Consider the following 6,236-nt stretch of genomic DNA (forward strand, 5'->3'; position numbering starts at 1 on the left):
AGTGGAAGAAGCAGGCTTATGATCCTCCCACGTGTAATGGGAGTGAGGATTTTTTTGTTTGTTTTTAGGTTTAATTGACTGCACCAGGTCTTAGTTGTAGCGCACACAATCTTTTTGCTGTTGTTGTGGGCATGTGGGATCTAGTTCCTCGACCAGGCATTGAACCCTGGCCCCCTGCATTGGGAACGTGGAGTCTTAGCCACCGGACCACCAGGGAAGTCCTGATGGTCCCGTTTTACGATTTTATTAGCTGGGAATGGGGAGCTCTGGGTGGTGCCACTTACCAAACCTTCCTGTTCCAGAAACAGAAAGCAGCCCAGCAAAGTGTGTGGGCTCGGGCTTGGTCAGACCTGGGTTTGAATCCCAACTCCACACACTAGCTGTGTAACCGTGGGCCAAGTTACTTAGCTTCTCAATGCTTTATTTGTTCATCTATAAAACAGGGGGTAGTAGCATTTCCCTCAATTAAATTATATGAAGTACTTAGCATAGCACCTGGCCATCATGTGCAATGAACGAATGAAGTCCATTGTTATTAGCTGGTCATGACCTTGGAATTCAGAGTCATAGATTATATGGATAAGCAAGGCTGTTTCTTGCTGGAGCTCAGACTCAGGGCCTACTGACTCACCCAAGGGCTTTCTCTATTCCCTATTCCTGGGTGGACCCAAGGCAAGTCTGTGTTGAGACAGGGTAGAGGCCAATTCACAGAGAGGCTGAGGTGCTTGTCTAGAGTAGCCCAGCCATAGGGGAGCTCTTGCAGGGTGCTGGCAGGGGAAGGGAAAGAGATGACCAGTCCTCTGGCTTTTGCAGCTGAGGAGACAGTGGAACCTCCCATGAGATGGGGGCAGATGGGGCAGCTTGAAACAGGAAGCATGTGCAGGTGGGTAGAGGACTGGGTTCAGACATGCACTCAAGGCCCTGTGAGATGTTTAGGTGGACATGCCCAGGGCGTAAGAACTTGGGCAGCGGCCCTGAACAGCTGGGGCCGGAACCCTGATTGTCAGATCCCAAGGCTGCTGCTGGTTCCTCGCCACACAGACCAGCCTCTGGTGGCCTTGGCTCCCTGTCCACAGCGTGGACTGGACCGCAAGCCTGAGATGGGGCTGCTCTTCCTGGAATGGCCTTGACCTCGGGTGAATGCTAACCATTTCCTCATCTGCAAAGTCAGTGGGACCAGCTGTTGTCCAAAGGCTGCAGCCCGACAGTTTTAGAGTGCTGGGTAAGACTGTGGGATCTAATGGGCCAAGACCTCCCCTGAACACCAGAGAAAAGGGGGCAGCAATGCGCTTTGCAGTAAGGAGGAATAGTTGGATGAATGAACGAATGATGAATACACGAGGAAGTGAGTGAATGAGGCTTATCAAACGAAACAATGTGAGTGTGTCAGTAAGTGGCGTGCTTTAAGTCCTTTCTAGAAGGCAGAGGCACAGGATGAATAAATGCTGAATGTATTCACCCTCTCCAGCAAACGGAGAGTGTGGGTGGGCCTGCGCTGTCTCCTATTCTCTGTGACCTTTCCGCCCCACCCTCACCTGCCCTGCGCACTGGAGAGGGGCTGGCATGGGCTGTTGCTTGGAGTCAGGAGCCAGGCTTTGGGATGGAGGAAGGGCATCAGGAAGAAGCTGTGAGGGAGGCAGAGGGCGGCCAATTTGAAGATCCTGTCAACTACAAATTGACACTGGCCAAGAGAATTTGCCAGCAAATGAACAAGAACAATAAGGGCATTTGCCGTCTGCCTAGAGGAGACTGAACCCTGCGTTGCTGCAGCTGATGGCTTTCAATACCCGCTGAGGGAGTTCAGGGTGGAGTGAGGCCCTCTGTGCTCCAGGGAATCTGGTGGGTCGGGCCTTTAGATAGATGTTTTCAGGAACTGATTTCATGACCCCAATCTTTGCATTTCTTCATATCTGTTGTTGTTGTTCAGTCGCTCAGTCATGCCCGACTCTTTGTGACCCCATGGACTGCAGCACGCCAGGCTTCCCTGTTCTTCACCATCTCTCGGAGTTTGCTCAAACTCATGCCCATTGAGTTGGTGATGCCATCCAACCATCTCATCCTCTGTCGTCCCCTTCTCCTCCTGTCCTCAATCTTTCCCAGCATTAGGGTCTTTTCTAATGCATCTCTGTGCATCAGGTGGCCAAAGTACTAGAACTGCAGCTTCAGTTTCAGCATCAGTCCTTCCAGTGAATTTTCAGGACTGATTTCCTTTAGGATTGACTGGTTTGATCTCCTTGGTGTCCAAGGGACTCTCAAGCATCTTCTCCAACACCACAGTTCAAAAGCACCAGTTCTTCGGCGCTCAGCCTTCTTTATGGTCCAACTCTCACAACCATACTGTTCAGTTCAGTCGCTCAGTCGTGTCCGACTCTTTGTGACCCCGTGAATTGCATCACGCCAGGCCTCCCTGTCCATCACCAACTCCTGGAGTTTAGGAGTTTATTCAAACTCATGTCCATTGAGTCGGTGATGCCATCGAGCCACCTCATCCTCTGTCGTCCCCTTCTCCTCCTGCCCCCAATCCCTCCCAGCATCACAGTCTTTTCCAATGAGTCAACTCTTCGCATGAGGTGGCCAAAGTATTGGAGTTTCAGCTTCAGCATCAGTCCTTCCAATGAACACCCAGGACTGATCTCCTTTAGAATGGACTGGTTAGATCTCCTTGCAGTCCAAGGGACTCTCAAGAGTCTTCTCTAACACCACAGTTCAAAAGCATCCATTCTTCGGTGCTCGGCTTTCTTCACAGTCCAACTCTCACATCCATACATGACTACTGGAAAAACCATAGCCTTGACTAGATGGACATTTGTTGGCAAAGTAATGTCTCTGCTTTTCAATATGCTATCTAGGTTGGTCATAACTTTCCTTCTAAGGTGTAAGCGTCTTTTAATTTCATGGCTGTAATCATCATCTGCAGTGATTTTGGAGCCCCCAAAAATAAAGTCTGACACTGTTTCTACTGTTTCCCCATCTATTTCCCATGAAGTGATGGGACCAGATGCCATGATCTTCGTTTTCTGAATGTTGAGCTTTAAGCCAACTTTTTCACTCTCCTCTTTCACTTTCATCAAGAGGCTCTTTAGTTCTTCTTCACTTTCCGCCATAAGGGTGGTGTCATTTGCATATCTGAGGTTATTGATATTTCTCCCAACAATCTTGATTCCAGCTTGTGTTTCCTCCAGCCCAGCATTTCTCATCATGTACTCTACATATAAGTTAAATAAGGAAGATGACAATATACAGCCTTGACGTACTCCTTTTCCTATTTGGAACCAGTCTGTTGTTCCATGTCCAGTTCTAACTGTTGCTTCTTGACCCGCATACAGGTTTCTCAAGAGGCAGGTCAGGTGGTCTAGTATTCCCATCTCTTTCAGAATTTTCCACCATTTATTGTGATCCACACAGTCAAAGGCTTTGGCGTAGTCAATAAAGCAGAAATAGATGTTTTTCTGGAACTCTCTTGCTTTTTCCATGATCCCGCAGATGTTGGCAATTTGATCTCTGGTTACTCTGCCTTTTCTAAAACCAGCTTGAACATCTGGAAGATCACGTATTGCTGAAGCCTGACTTGGAGAATTACTTAAGCATTACTTTACTAGCATGTGAATGAGTGCAGTTGTGCAGTAGTTTGAGCATTCTTTGTTTGGCATTGCCTTTGTTTGGGATTGGAATGAAAACTGACCTTTTCCAGTCCTGTGGCCACTGCTGAGTTTCCCAAATTTGCTGGCGTATTGAGTACAGCACTTTCACAGCATCATCTTTCAGGATTTGAAATAGCTCAACTGGAATTCCATCACCTCCACGAGCTTTGCTTGTAGTGATGCTTTCTAAGGCCCAGTTGACTTCACATTCCAGGGTGTCTGGCTCTAGGTGAGTGATCCCACCATCATGATTATCTGGGTCTTGAAGATCTTTTTTGTATAGTGCTTCTGTGTATTCTTGCCACCTCTTCTTAATATCTTCTGCTTCTGTTAGGGCCATACCATTTCTGTCCTTTATTGAGCCCATCCTTCGTGAAATGTTCCCTTGGTATCTCTAATTTTCTTGAAGAGATCTCTAGTCTTTCCCATTCTATTGTTTTCCTCTATTTCTTTGCATTGATCCCTGAGGAAGGCTTTATTATCTCTCCTTGCTATTCTTTGGAACTCTGCGTTGAGCACTATCTGGTCTAAATTTTGGAAGAACTGATCTCTTTAGTACTCTTCCCCTGTGGGAATAGCTCCTCTTATACCTTGGCCTTGAGACCAGAGCTCTCTGAATCACTTATTTAGACGATCTCCAATTCCTGAAACTGAAGAGGGAAAAAAGGGAAAGAAGCCTTTTTAATATTTGTTACTCCAAGTGTTATTTACAATTAGTGAGCTTTATATTGTGAAGTCTGATTCATAACTAAGTTGGGAAAGCAAAGCTGAGATCTCTTGTGTCTATTTGAATACATGTATGTCTCAGTACGTGTTTTTGTCTTTGGATAATGTTGCTGATTGCTGAGATCAGTTTGTAATGGGCTCTAATCTAATTGGCCTAAAGAAGAGTTGCTGCTTAGTTGCCTGGTCCCGTCTGACTGCTTTCCTGCCAGGAAGCAGCCGTCTGCTACTTTCATGAGTGCAGTTGCCACCCGCAGTGATTGTGGAGCCCAAGAAGAGGAGCTCTGTCATTAGAAAGAAAAGTTAAGTGCTTACAAATCAAACAATTCTAAATACAAGAGAAGTCAACCTAAATGAATTTCAGGTTCACGAGAACTGGGAAATACTCAGTGTTAAATACCTGGTGTTAATCTTTGTGATATAATATAGACAAGTCTAAGAGTTATTAACATTAAGCATAATATTTTCATTGTGCCTAGGTTTAATGTAAGTTAAATATTATTATATATTAATATATTACATTATATTTAATGTAAGTTAAATATTATTATATATATAATATTATATATTATTATATCTGTTACAAGTTTGTCAGCAAGGAAATAACTCAAGTGAAGAAACTTTTAAGGAAAGAAAATGTAAATGAAGCTTTTAGAAAAACTCTATTAAAAATTATACTTTAGGATGTCTAAAATAGTCTCTCCAGATTTTGGTAACCTGAATCTTCAGCGTTGCGCTAAATGAAGTGATGAAAGTTTATTGAATAGCTAGGTCATTTCCAAATGAAATAAGATTCTGAAACACTGATTACTGAAAACTAATTTCCTCTTAAAGAGAAATGAAAGGGATTTTTGACTATTAATGAATAATGTTTGGTGCCATCCTGAGACGCTTTCTTTAAGAAAGCAAAGGTTTTTAAGAAATTATCCCTGGTCGTTACGCCCACCAATCTATAGAATGCTAATATAAAGGTCAGTTCTTCGCTGCTTAAGGCAAGTAGGATGCGGTTTTCAGTAAAGGTACAAGGAATGGAATTGCATTTTATGAAGGGAAAAGGAGGTAGGTCTGACTTACAGGTGGCTGTTTCAGGATGGGAAAACAAAGTAATGGGGACAGAAAGTAACAAGCTTTGTGGAAAGTGGACCCTGCAAAAGAGTTTTGGGTATGGTTAGGACTGACTAAATTTAATATAAATTTAGTTAAGCTTACTTTTAAATGAATTCAAAACTTGAATTCGGCTTTTCTCTCTGTTAAGGGAACACACTTTCTTCAGATGCTGGACTGCTTTTGATAATAGATTTAAGTTTCTTTACCTCTTAAATTATCTATTCTATATTTGTCTTTGAAATCCTTTTTTGTTACTTTGGCTTAGTGAATAAGCTATTGTTTCACAGTGACCTATAATCCCACCTAGACAAGGTCAGTTTTCATTGTGATCCCAAAGAAGGGCAATGCCAAAGAATGTTCAAACTACTGCACAACTGCCGTCATTTCACATGCTAGCAAGGTCATACTCAAAATCTTCCAAGCTAAGCTTCAACATTACATGAACTGAGAACTTCCAGATGTTCAAGCTGGATTTAGAAAAGGCAGAGGAACCAGAGATCAAATTGCCAACATCTGTGGGATCATAGAAAAAGCAAGAGAATTCTGGAAAAACATCTACTTCTGCTTCACTGACTAAGCTAAAACTTTCCACTGTGTGAATCTTAAAGCCTTCAGCTGTGTGAATCAACAAATTCTTAAAGAGATAGGAATACCAGACCACTTTACTGGCCTCTTGAGAAACCTGTATTTAGGTCAATAAGCAACAGTTAGAACTGGACATAGAACAGCAGACTAGTTCAGAATTGGGAAAAGACTATGTCAAGG

This window comes from Ovis aries, chromosome 3, assembly GCF_016772045.2.
Source record: "Ovis aries strain OAR_USU_Benz2616 breed Rambouillet chromosome 3, ARS-UI_Ramb_v3.0, whole genome shotgun sequence".
Classification (NCBI taxonomy): Eukaryota; Metazoa; Chordata; class Mammalia; order Artiodactyla; family Bovidae; genus Ovis; species Ovis aries.